This window comes from Antechinus flavipes, chromosome 3 (assembly GCF_016432865.1).
Source record: "Antechinus flavipes isolate AdamAnt ecotype Samford, QLD, Australia chromosome 3, AdamAnt_v2, whole genome shotgun sequence".
NCBI lineage: Eukaryota > Metazoa > Chordata > Mammalia > Dasyuromorphia > Dasyuridae > Antechinus > Antechinus flavipes.
In genome coordinates, this window is record NC_067400.1 from 385665099 (window position 1) to 385679444 (window position 14346).

At 35.4% G+C, this 14346-nt stretch overlaps 1 protein-coding gene across 1 annotated transcript in view; it reads right to left on the reverse strand.

Moving 5' to 3' along the window:
- The window catches only part of PLCL1 (phospholipase C like 1 (inactive)), a 423749-nt gene that overhangs the window by 319307 nt on the left and 90096 nt on the right, over positions 1-14346 (reverse strand). The window lies entirely within an intron of this gene.

Sequence of the window (14346 nt, forward strand, 5' to 3'; positions counted from 1 at the left end):
GATAAGAGAATGAGTTCTCCAGGTCTTCAAGCAAAGCCTTCACGAGCATTCATTTAGGATGTTAAGGAGGAGATGCCTGTTCAGATACACAGACTGCCCTTGAGGCCCCTTCTTAATCTAAGAATTCATAAATCTACTACACATACCATTTACTTCTTACAATGCAAGAAATTTGCCAAATATAATTTAATGGACATTGAATGAAAAATTCTAATCTCTGAGGTCAACGAGGCTATCTTTAAAAGTATTTATAGGCGAGTTAAATTATTTAAAGTAACTTGATATCTTTTTTTGGCCTTTCCTCCAATATAGCTTTTAATTAGAAATCATTTAACATATATTTTCAAATCCAAATTGGAGTTTAGCACACAAAATGAAGAGCCATAGAATCTCGTAAGTGTTTTCTACTCTCATCCAGATCATCAGTTAATCAATCAAAAACCATATACTGAGTACTTCATTACTCTTTAGACTGCACATATTGGAAATACCTTCTTAACTACAGCTTCAGAGGCCTAATTCCAGACAGTCTTGTCTCATTTCTCTCTAGGCTGCACTCTGGACTTTTTTTGCCATGGCTGGATTAAGTACCTCTGCATTCTCTCCCTTTAAATCATCTCCCCCAACTCCTTTTCAGTTTTCTTTTATATGTTGTCTTTACCCATTAGAAGCAAGCTCCTTGAACATTGTACATAGCAACAGCAAGTTTATGTGATGATCAATTCTGACAGATGTGGCTCTTTTCAACAACAAGGTGATTCAGGCTAGTTTCAATGTTCTTATGATGAAGAGAGCCATCTGCATCCAGAGAGAGGATTATGAGAACTGAGTGTGGATCATAACATAGTATTTTCACTTTATTATTGTTTGCTTGCATTTTGTTTTTTTTTCTCATTTTCCTCCCATTTGATCTGATTTTTCTTATGCAGCATGATAATTGTGGAAATATGTATAGAAAAATAGCACAGGTTTAATATATATTGGATTACTTGCCTTCTAGGGGAGAAAAAAGGAGGGAAAAATTTGGAATACTAAGTTTTGCAAGGGTAAATGCTGAAAATTATCTATGCATATGTTTTGAAAATAAAAAAAACTTTAATAAAAAAAAGTAGTAAACTCCTTGAGGTCAGAAACTGTCTCTTTTTCCATTTATATTTGTATAACCAGCTCCTACCACTATGCCTGTAAGTATCTATAGGTTGCGCTTATTACACAATAGCATTCTATTATAGTCATATACCACAACTTATATAGTCAATCCCCAATTTATGGGCATCCTCTCAACTTCCAATTCTTTGCCACAATAAAAAAAAGAGCTACTATAAATATTTTTATATATGTGTGTCCTTTTCTCTTTTTAATTATCTCTTTGGCATTCTAATATAGTAGAGACTGAATCAAAGGATATGCACTATTCTATAGTCTTTGGGGCATAGTTTCAGATTGCTCTCCAGAATGGTTGGATTATTTAACAATTCCACCAACAAAGCATTAGTGTCCCAATTTTCCCATATGCCCTTTCTCATTGTCCTTTTCTGCCATGTAAACCAATCTGATAGGTGTGAGATGATATCTTAGAGTTCTTTTAATTTGCATTTCTTTAATCAATAGTGATTCAGAGTATTTTTTTCATATAAAAGTGGATAGCTTTGATTTCTACATCTGAAAACTGTCAGTTCATATCATTTGACTATAAATTAGGAAATTGACTTGTATTACTACAAATTTGACTTCATTATCTACATATTTAAGAAATGAGGCTTTTAGCAGACACTAAAAAAATTTCCCAGATTTCTGTTTTCCTTCCAATCTTGGTTCTGTCTCGTTTTCTTTGTGCAGATTTAATTTAATAGAATCAAAATTAGTCAATTTACATCTTATGTTCTCTACCTTTTCTTTGGTCCTAAACCCTTCCTTTCTCCATAGATCTGACAGGTAAATAATTTCACACTCTACTAATTTGCTTATGTTATCTTCCTTTATGTCTAAAACATGTACCCATTTTGATCTTATCTTGATATACAGCATGAGCTGTTGGTTTATACTAATGTCTACCATATTGTTTTCTAGTTTTCTCAGCACTTTTTATCAAATAGTGAATTCTTATTTCAAAAGCTAGGATCTTTGGGTATATGAACACTAAATGACTATGGTCATATATTACTATGTATTGTGTACCTAATCTATTCCATTGATCTACTACTCAGTTTTGTAGACTGTACCAGATTTGTTTTGACAATTACTGGAACTCTGGGAATTCTAAGAGATGGAAGTAAGGGGGTACATTCCAAGCATAAGGGACAGACTGTGCAAAGGAACAGATAAGAGATAGAATACTATGTGTGAGAATCTGCAAGAAAGCCAGGTCAGCTGAATAATAAAATGTGAAGGGGGGATAATGCATAATTAGCCAAGAAAGATGAACTGGAACTAGGTTGTGAACATCTCTAAATGTGATACAGAAGCATTTATATTCAATTCTAGAAGCAATAAGCTAGAGCTTATTAAGCAGGGAGAAATATTATCTATGCTTAAGGAATATCACTTTGGCAGCTATGTGGAGGATATATTGAAGAGGAGAGAGACATAGGGACCTTCCCATAAAGTTTCCTTGTACTCAGTCAGCTCTCTTCCCCCACATCTACTGTCAGTCCAGTGTTTACCTCTAACATTCCCAGGAAGACAGTATTGTGAGATACTGCCAAGATACCAAACCCAGTTTTGGCCCACATCTAACAAAACCCATGATGCTAAGCAACAAGTCTGCATTTCCAAGAACAACAAGAAACTTATATTTTCTCTTTTCTATTCCTCTCTCCACTATAAACTTAAGAGAATAGATTACCTCATAGGTCAATTAAATAGATTCATGCTTGCCTTTTGGTATGAGATAACTCTATTCTTACCTATATTGCCCAAAGAGATAGACAATATCAGTCAGAACACATTTAGTGATGGGCTTATACTGTACTTTCTGATTAGCAGATAACAGAACTTGTCTTTTTTTTTTTTTCAATTCAGTAGAGAGGCACAATGAATAGATACATGGATTATGTTTAAGTAACTTGAAATCTCCTAAGAATATACCATATCTACTTACCAATGGAAAGATCATCACAAGCTCTAAAAGATATTTTTCTTAAACCATTGCCAACACCAAATGACAGAACCACATAACAAATTCTTTACTGTTTATCTCTCTTTCTTACTATGGAACATGGTTCTTTATCTAAGTGGATATTCAAAATGAATACATAGCCTGAGATTTTTCAGACTGCTGCCAAATCAGGGACAAATGACTGAGTAGTAATTATAGACTCTCAGATCTCAGGATTGTATCTAGGGTATGTATGTCCTCTGACCCCTAGTGAGGATAGGGAACATTAGAAACTTTAAGAACACAATCAACTTGAGAGATTAAAATGACAACCAGAGACATTATGATGGCAATGTTATAAACATTAAAAGGAGGTATTCTTCTATTACACTCTGTAACTCACTATTTAATTTAAAAAAAAAAAACAAAACCTGCTGGGAAAACTGGAAAACGATATGGTAGAAAGTAAGTATAAATCAACATCTCAACTCTGTAAACCAAGAGGAGGTCAAAATGGGTACATGATTTAGACATAAAAGATGATAATATAAGCAAATTATATCACATCCACTTCTAGATTGCTCTGAGGCAACTTGGAACTGCACTGAATACAGAAAACATTAGCAGAAAATATATGTTCTGTATTATCCTGTTGACTGATTCCTTGTCTCTAGGCATTATGTCTAATCCTTTCTTTCCATTATATTCATCTGTGTCTATAGTTAGGAATATGGAGCCACAGCAGTATTTCTATGTTAGTGTTCCCTTAGAAGTCTTTTTTCCCCTTTGAGGACTTCATTTACTTGTATATTCTTAGCAGCTGAGAAAGATAGGACACCATAGTGGATGGAGGACCACAGCTTGAATTCGGAAAGACTTAAGTTCAAGTCTTGTTTCTGGTGTTAGCTTTGTACTAAGATCAGTTTGACTTCCTAGCTGTTTGACCTTGGACAAACCACTTAATTTCAGTTTGCCTATGGATTGGTAATCCACTGGAGAGAGAAATGACAAACTATTCCAATATCTCTGCTAAGAAAACTTATGGATAGAAGTCTACTGGATCACAGCAAGTCAGACTCAATTGAACAATTGAACAACAACATTCCAAGCACTGTACTGAGCACTGGAGATTCAAATACAATGAATAAAACAATCCCTACTTGAGAGGACCTATGTGTTTTTATGACCTTTAAACTGACTTCATTTAAATAATTCTATGTTACAAGGGATAGTTTGATAGATACAGAAGGGTAATTTAAAAGCTAAAATAATAAGCAAATAAATAATTTCAATGAAATTTTAAATGAAAAAATTAATTTGAAGATTTATGGTATATGCAGCCCCAGAAACCTATATTTCCCATCTTTCCTCAGCACCTGACTTTAGTCTGATTCCATGGAAGTTCTTCCAGATAACACAACATCACTCCCAAGAGCTGTCTAGGAAACAAATAATTTCCTATAATCAAAGTTTCTGGGTTTTTCTCACATCTCCAACACAAAGTACTTTGAAGGAGATACTGTGGTTCTACAACTATAGAAAATATTCTGGCACTAACTGCAAAAAAGACAAGAATTTGCCAAGTCCAAAAAAAATTGGTAATGAGTCAATTAAGCAACCAAAACCTAAAAATTCTTCTGAGTTCTAAGAATCTTGACAATCACTAGCCACATCTTTGTGTTTTTCATTTCTAGCCCCTGTTTTTCCTTTTTTTTTTTTTTAATTTTTTATTTAATAATTACATTATATTGACACTCATTTCTGTTCCGATTTTTTTTCCCCTCCCTCCCTCCACCCCCTCCCCTAGATGGCAAGCAGTCCTTTATATGTTGGATATGTTGCAGTATATCCTAGATACAATATATGTTTGCAGAACCGAACAGTTCTCTTGTTGCGTAGGGAGAATTGGATTCGGAAGGTATAAATAATCTGGGAAGAAAAACAAAAATGCAGATAGTTCACATTCGTTTCCCAGTGTTCTTTCTTTGGGTGTAGCTGCTTTTGTCCGTCATTTATCAATTGAAACTCAGGTCTCTTTGTCAAAGAAATCCACTTCCATCAAAATATGTCCTCATACAATATCGTTGTCGAAGTGTATAATGATCTCCTGGTTCTGCTCATTTCACTTAGCATCAGTTCATGTAGGTCTCTCCAAGCCTCTCTGTATTCATCCTGCTGGTCATTTCTTACAGAACAATAATATTCCATAACATTCATATACCACAATTTACCCAGCCATTCTCCAATTGATGGGCATCCATTCATTTTCCAGTTTCTAGCCACTACAAACAGGGCTGCTACAAACATTTTGGCACATACAGGTCCCTTTCCCTTCTTTAGTATTTCTTTGGGATATAAGCCCAATAGAAACACTGCTGGATCAAAGGATATGCACATTTTGATAATTTTTTGGGCATAATTCCAGATTGCTCTCCAGAATGGTTGGATTCGTTCACAACTCCACCAACAATGCATTAGTGTCCCAGTTTTCCCGCATCCCCTCCAACATTCATCATTATTTTTTCCTGTCATCTTAGCCAATCTGACAGGTGTGTAGTGGTATCTCAGAGTTGTCTTAATTTGCATTTCTCTGATCAATAATGATTTGGAACACTCTTTCATATGAGTGGTAATAGTTTCAATCTCATCCTCTGAAAATTGTCTGTTCATATCCTTTGACCATTTATCAATTGGAGAATGGCTTGATTTCTTATAAATTTGAGTCAGTTCTCTATATATTTTGGAAATGAGGCCTTTATCAGAACCTTTAACTGTGAAAATGTTTTCCCAGTTTGTTGCTTCCCTTCTAATCTTGTTTGCATTAGTTTTATTTGTACAAAGGCTTTTTAATTTGATGTAATCGAAATTTTCTATTCTGTGATCAGTAATGGTCTCTAGTTCATCTTTGGTCACAAATTTCTTTCTCCTCCACAAGTCTGAGAGATAAACTATTCTATGTTCCTCTAATTTATTTATAATCTCGTTCTTTATGCCTAGGTCATAGACCCATTTTGATCTTATCTTGGTATATGGTGTTAAGTGTGGGTCCATGCCTAATTTCTGCCATACTAATTTCCAATTATCCCAGCAGTTTTTATCAAATAATGAATTCTTTTCCCAGAAGTTAGGGGCTTTGGGTTTGTCAAACACTAGATTGCTATAATTGACTATTCTGTCTTGTGAGCCTAGCCTTTTCCACTGATCCACTAATCTATTTCTTAGCCAATACCACATGGTTTTGGTGACTGCTGCTTTATAATATAATTTTAGATCAGGTACAGCTAGGCCACCTTCATTGGATTTTTTTTTCATTAATTCCCTTGAGATTCTCGACTTTTTATTGTTCAATATGAATTTTGTTGTTATTTTTTCTAGATCAATAAAATATTTTCTTGGAAGTCTGATTGGTATAGCACTAAATAAATAGATTAGTTTAGGGAGTATTGTCATCTTTATTATGTTCGCTCGGCCGATCCAAGAGCACTTAATATTTTTCCAATTATTTAAGTCTGACTTTATTTGTGTGGAGACTTTTTTATAATTTTGCTCATATAATTCCTGACTTTCCTTTGGTAGATAGATTCCCAAATATTTTATGGTATCAACAGTTATTCTGAATGGAATTTCTCTTTGTATCTCTTGCTGTTGGGTTTTGTTGGTGATGTATAAAAATGCTGAGGATTTATGGGGATTTATTTTGTAGCCAGCTACTTTGCTAAAATTATGAATTATTTCCAATAGCTTTTTGGTAGAATCTCTGGGGTTCTCTAGGTATACCATCATATCATCTGCAAAGAGTGATAGTTTGGTTTCCTCATTGCCTACTCTAATTCCTTTTATATCTTTCTCGACTCTTATTGCCGAGGCTAGTGTTTCTAATACGATATTAAATAATAATGGTGATAGTGGGCAACCTTGCTTCACTCCAGATCTTACTGGGAAAGGTTCCAGTTTTTCCCCATTGCATATGATGCTTACTGATGGTTTTAAATATATGCTCCTGACTATTTTAAGGAAAAGTCCATTTATTCCTATGCTCTCAAGTGTTTTTATTAGGAATGGATGTTGGATTTTATCAAATGCTTTTTCTGCATCTATTGAGATGATCATGTGGTTTTTGTTTGTTTGGTTATTGATATAGTCAATTATCCTAATAGTTTTCCTAATATTGAACCAGCCCTGCATTCCTGGTATAAATCCTACTTGGTCATAGTGTATTATCCTGGTGACAATTTTCTGTAATCTTTTTGCTAATATTTTATTTAAGATTTTAGCATCAATATTCATTAGGGAGATTGGTCTATAATTTTCTTTCTCTGTTTTCAGCCTACCTGGTTTAGGTATCAGTACCATATCTGTGTCATAAAAGGAGTTTGGTAGGACTCCTTCAATCCCTATTTTTTCAAATAGTTTATATAACATTGGAGTTAATTGTTCTTTAAATGTTTGGTAGAATTCACATGTAAATCCATCTGGTCCTGGGGATTTTTTCTTAGGGAGTTGATTGATAGTTTGTTCTATTTCTTTTTCTGAGATGGGACTGTTTAGGATATTTACTTCTTCCTCTGTTAGTTTGGTCAAGCTGTATTTTTGGAGGTATTTTTCTATTTCATTTAAGTTGTCGAATTTATTGGCATAAAGTTGGGCAAAGTAACTCCTAATTATTGCTCTAATTTCCTCTTCGTTAGTGGTGAGTTCTCCCTTTTCATTTTTAAGACTAACAATTTGATTTTCCTCTTTCCTTTTTTTAATCAGATTTACTAAGGGTTTGTCTATTTTGTTGGTTTTTTCATAGAACCAACTCTTAGTTTTATTAATCAATTCAATAGTTTTTTTACTTTCAATTTTATTGATCTCACCTTTTACTTTTAGAATTTCAAGTTTAGTGTTTGACTGGGGGTTTTTAATTTGTTCCTTTTCTAGCATTTTTAATTGCAAACCCAATTCATTGACCTTCTCTTTCTCTATTTTATACAAATAGGCCTCTAGAGATATGAAATTTCCCCTTATTACCGCTTTGGCTGCATCCCATACATTTTGGTATGATGTCTCATTATTATCGTTTTCTTGGGTGAAGTTATTAATTATGTCTATGATTTGCTGTTTTACCCAATCATTCTTTAGTATGAGATTATTTAGTTTCCAATTATTTTTTGGTCTACTTCCCCCTGCTTTTTTGTTGAATGTAATTTTCATTGCATCGTGGTCTGAAAAGGATGCATTTACTATTTCTGCCTTACTACATTTGAGTTTGAGGTTTTTATGTCCTAATATATGGTCAATTTTTGTATAGGTTCCATGAACTGCTGAAAAGAAAGTGTATTCCTTTCTGTCTCCATTACATTTTCTCCAGAGATCTATCATATCTAGCTTTTCTAGTATTCTGTTTACCTCTTTGACTTCTTTCTTATTTATTTTCTGGTTTGATTTATCTAATTCTGAGAGTGCAAGGTTAAGATCTCCCACTATTATAGTTTTACTGTCTATTTCTTCTTGCAGCTCTCTTAGTTTCTCTTTTAAGAATTTAGATGCTACCCCACTTGGTGCATATATGTTTAATATAGATAGTGCTTCATTATCCATGCTACCCTTTAGCAAGATATAGTGTCCTTCCTTATCTCTTTTAATTAGGTCAATTTTTGCTTTAGCTTGATCTGAGATCAGGATGGCTACCCCTGCTTTTTTGACTTCACCTGAAGCATAGTAGATTTTGCTCCAACCTTTTACCTTTAACCTGCATGTATCTCCCCGCTTCAGGTGTGTTTCCTGTAAACAACATATTGTAGGATTCTGGCTTTTAATCCATTCTGCTAACCGCTTCCTCTTTATGGGGGAGTTTACCCTGTTCACGTTTATGGTTAGAATGACCAATTCTGTATTACTTGCCATCTTGTTAACCCCGGTTTATGCTTTCCTCCCTTCTTTCCCCTTTCCCCCCCTTCCAAGTATTAAGCTTGTGAGCACCCCTTGCTTCTCACAGCCCTCCCTTTTTAGTGTCCCTCCCCCCGCCTTAGAGTTCCTCCCCCTATCTTACCCCTTTCCCTCCCAGTTCCCGTATTCCCTTCCGCTTAGCTTATTCCTTCCCTTTCCACTTTTCCCTTCTCACTTTTCAATGAGATGGGAGAAGTTTCACCTTAGATTGAATATGTCTTAAGATTTTTCACTTAAAGCCAATTCTGAAGGCAGTAAGATACCCACTATATTCATCCCCCTCCATTCTTTCTCTCAGATATAATAGGTTTCCTATGCCTCTTCATGAGATGTACTATCCCCACTTTACCCTTTTTCTGGTACAATGTCCTTTCCACATCAATTTCTAGAACAAGGTATACATGTATTCTTTATACATCTATATAGTCAAAATATAGTTCCCAAGATTAATCTTTACCTTTTTAGATTTCTCTTGAGTTCTATATTTGTAGATCAAACTTTTTGTTAAGTTCTGGTTTTTTCATCAGAAATAGATGAAATTCGCTTACTTCGTTGAATGTCCATCTTCTTCCCTGGAAAAAGATGCTCATTCTCGCTGGGTAAGTTATTTTTGGTCGCATACCAAGTTCCTTAGCCTTTCAGAATATCATATTCCAGGCCCTTCGATCTTTTAATGTGGATGCTGCCAGATCCTGGGTGATCCTTATTGTGGCTCCTTGATACTTGAATTGGGTTTTTCTAGCCGCTTGCAATATTTTTTCTTTCATCTGAGGGTTCTGGCATTTGGCCACTATATTCCTTGGTGTTTTGATTTTAGGATCCCTTTCAGTGGGTGATCGATGAATCCTTTCAATGTTTATTTTTTCCTCTGTTCCTATGACTTCTGGGCAGTTCTCTTTGATAATTTCCTGGAAGACAGTGTCCAGGCTCTTTTTTTCATCATGTTTTTCTGGGAGTCCAATGATTCTCAGATTGTCTCTCCTGGATCTGTTTTCCAGGTCTGTTGTCTTCCCCAGAAGGTATTTCACATTTTTCTCCATTGTTTGATTTTTTTGGATTTGCTTGACTGATTCTTCTTGTCTCCTCGAGTCATTCAATTCCACTTGTTCAATTCTGATTTTCAGTGAAGTATTCTCTTCACTCACTTTTTTAAAATCTTTTTCTAATTGTCCAATTGAGTTCTTTTGTTCTGTGGAATTTTTTTCCATTTCGCCAATTTTGTTTTTTAGAGAGCTGTTTTCTGTTTCCAGTTCACTAATCCTATTTTTCAAGGATTTTACTTCTTTATCCACTCTCTCTTTAACTTTCTCCAGACTCTTTTCCCATTTTTCTTCTAGCTCCCTTGTGAGAGCCTTTTTAATCACTTCTATGAGGTTCATCTGTGCTGAGGAACAGACAATCTCCTCCTTTGGGGAATCACCTGGGGACTGCCTGTTTTTAGTCTCCTCAGGATTTAGAGTCTGCTCTCTATCTGTGTAGAAGCTGTCAAGGGTTAAAGTCCTCTTCAGCTTCTTGCTCATTCTGTCTATTAATCAGAGACAAACTACCAAAGAAAAACAGAAAAAACTGGAGTCTTTCTTTGGGGGGGGGGCTGGGTGTGTTATCGAGCTTCCTCTACAGACTGCAGGGGGCAGCAGTGAGGCACTAGCAGGACTGTGCTGCGCCTGCGCTCTGAGATCCCAGAGCGTGCTGAGTCACTGAGGGGGGGAGGAAGGGGGGCGGCCAGGTCCTGAGAGACTCCAGCTGTTTGGGGTTGTATTCTTCAGCCCCGGTGTTTTTAGCTTCTCTGCTGGGCTGTTGACTTGCTGCAGGTTCCAAACCTGTAGCGAAGCTCTCCCTGCAGAGACAGCTGCGATCACTCCCCACCCCCTCTCCAGTCTGCTCCCGTGCTCTCACTGCCGCTGCCCTCAGCCTGCGCCCGATCTAAAACCGCCCCAGCCCTCCAGTAAAGACAGACCTTTCTTGGCGGATCTCAAGGATGGCTTCTCTTGGTAACTATTTGTGGGTTTTTTTCAGTCAAGCATTGATTCAGAGGCTTGTAATGAAGTGGATAGTGAGAGAAAGCGCGGAGCTTATGCAACTGTGAGCCTCCTCTCCGCCATCTTAACCGGAAGTCCTGTTTTTCCTTTTTAACAGTGTTTTCAATACACACTGACACATTACCTTGTTTTCAGAGATCTTTATAATATAACATTTCAATCCAACAAATATTAGATACCTGCTAAAGCACTGATCTCAAAGAACTAATAGTCTAGCAGGAAAATAAAAGGTGAACACAAATAACTTCAATTCAAAGTTTAATTGGGAAGGGACCAATTAGAGATAATTAGAGAAGGGAAAAAGAGAATGTAATTCTGGATGGAGGAATGAGGGAGAATGACAAGAGAATCCTGTAGTTATAAATGTGGGCTAAAATAGACTTTATATTATATGAGAATTTTTGTCATCTTTATGTCACTGACCCAACATAAATATATCCCCATCTCACACCAAAGTTCTTGGTCTTAGTCTCTTAATTTGGCAGCAATGAAATTTGGTAGAGCAAACTTTGAAATTTAACATCTTTTAAAATTTATTCCCATTTCTCTCTGACTTGCTGTTTTATGATAATCTTGACATGTCAGTCCTAATTGTATCATTTGAACTAAATTTCAGTTGAAACAGCTGGTCAAGCTATTTTCAGAAGAAAAAGGAATCAGTGATGCTTCAGTCTCCCAAACAAGCTGGTATTTCAACTTCACCTTTCAGTGTCATTTGATACTGCAGTGTGGCATCTGTCATAAATGATTTCTAATAAGGAATACATGTAAGCATTATAAAATTAAGTTTTTGCTAATTTTAGAAGAGAAACTAGAATATAATTTAGTGTTATTAGCAATATGGCAGATACAATCCATTTCCAAAATAAATTAATAGTATGTGTAGAATTTGTCTAGATTTTTTAAATGATAAAATGTCTAATGTTATTCTTGTCAACAAATCAAGTCAATAAAAATTTATTATGCATCAGAAAGATAGTTCATACACTCAAAAATCTTATATTCCAATAGAAAAAATAGCATATAAAAGGAAGATGTGAGTTTCAGGAGAAGGAGACATAAGAGAAGTTATACTCATAGCATCATAGGAGAGAAAATTCAGTCAGGAGTACATACACAAAAAAGGTCAAAATGTGGATTAGAAGGTCAATTAAACTGATTCAAATTGACTGAATGACTAAACTCCAAAAGTAGCCACTAATGAATTACTATCAATTTTTTTTTCTTTTCCGCAGAGGCAACTGGGGGTAAGTGACTTGCCCAAGTTCCCATAGGTAGGAAGTGTTAAGTGTCTGAGGCTAGATTTGACCTCAGGTCCTCCTGACTTCAGGGCTAGTGCATGATCCACTGTGCCACTTAGCTGCCCCTCATTATCAAATTAGAAGGAATTTCTCCACTGAAGAACTTCTGGGTATTTGCTTAGTCTTATGTTGTTGAATATTTCTATAAATGAGTTAGAAAAAGATATTAATTGTGTGCTGATCTAATCTGCAGCTGACACAAAGCTGGAGAAATAGCTAATACCCTGAATGACAACAGTCAGGATGCAAAAAGAATTTGACATCCTAGAATCTCAACTGAGATTCCAATAAAATGAAATTAAATAAGAATAAATTTAAAGTCTTACATCTGGGTTCAAAATATTGATTTCACAAGTACAATTACGAGAAAGGCATGATGATGCAGCAGTTTTTCTGGACATAATTGGCAGTTTTTAGAGGACTGAAACCTCAGCAGAAGCATGAAATAAAAGCCAAAAAAGCTCATGAAATCTTGGGCTGCAAGAGTCAAGGACTCCAATAATAAGAAGGTAACAATAACAGTATTTTTCCTTAGTGAAACTACACCTGGAGAATTGTATTTAGTTCTGGGCACCACAGTTTGGGAATGGCAGAACAATAACAATGTAAGAGAAAGGCCACCAGTGGAAGACATCAAATCCAGACTAATATAAGGATACATGAAAGGAGCTTGGCTTATTTATTCAAAAAAGAAAACTCAAGGGGAATAGAAGAGTTGTGTTCAAAGTATTTGAATAACTATAATTTGAAAGAGTGAGAAGAATTTCTCTGCTTAACTCAATGGATAGAACTCAACATAGTGGATAAATAAATTTGCTGAATGATAAATTTAGCCCTGATGTCCAGGAGGAAAAACCTTCTAACAATTAGAACTACCTAAAAGTGAAATAGTCTCCATCAAGGAAGTAATGGACCTCTTTTCATTGGAAATCCTCAAGTAGTACTGAATGACCACCCCTTATATATCTTGCAATAGGGATTCATTTAGGGGTAGAGGTTTGACTAAATAGCGATTGAAATTGTGATTCTGTGAGTTTGCAAATTACAGAAACTAAAGGTATAGTTACCAACTACAGTAGTTGTCTACTCTGCTTTTATATCAGAAATAATATCAGTAAAATTAATAAATGAAGGTGTGGAAAGAAGAAAGAGACTTAAGCAGTAGGGTAACATTATAGGCTCTAATAGTTACATAAGTTACTTTGCCATCTGTGCCAGATAATTCATTGAAGAAGAAAGTATTACAACTCTTTAATCACAGGGTCAATCTTGATTATCATTATCACTTTACAAAATATAACAGCACTGATGCTCTTCTGATTGCTGTTTTAACTTTTCCCATATATTGAGGGTTGCTAGATATGAACTGTGGACTTCACAAGTGGCAGAACTCCTAAGATCAGAAAACTAAAGTTATAAATATGTGAACTCACATATAAATCACACTTGAAAATGTATTCCAAAGACTATGACCACATGATTAAAGTCAAAGCTATTGATTCCTTTATGTGAACAGTTGCAGAACTTTTGCACTTGAAGTTTAAAGATACATCTAGCCAAGGGCAGAAAATAACAAGAAATGTCCAGAACTTTTATCACCAAATTTCAAACCACTAAGTCAACAAATATTTATTGTCTACTATGAGTCAGGCACTGTGTATCAAAGAAAGGCAAAAATCACAATTTCTTGATTCTACAGAGAAATATCTACCACTCAAAAGAACCATGACTGTGGAATGTTTTAAATATCTTGCAAATAGAGTCCACAAAGTGAAACTCTTCTAATTGATGGCTCTGAACCAAAACTATATATGTGTATTGTAAGTGTCTGTATATGTGTGTGTATATATATATATGTATACGCATACATACACACACACACACACACACACACACACACACACATTGTGTGCGTAGAAAGAAAAACAGACAGAGAGAAAGCAAGAGACAGAGAGAGAGCCATACAGAAACCATGAAA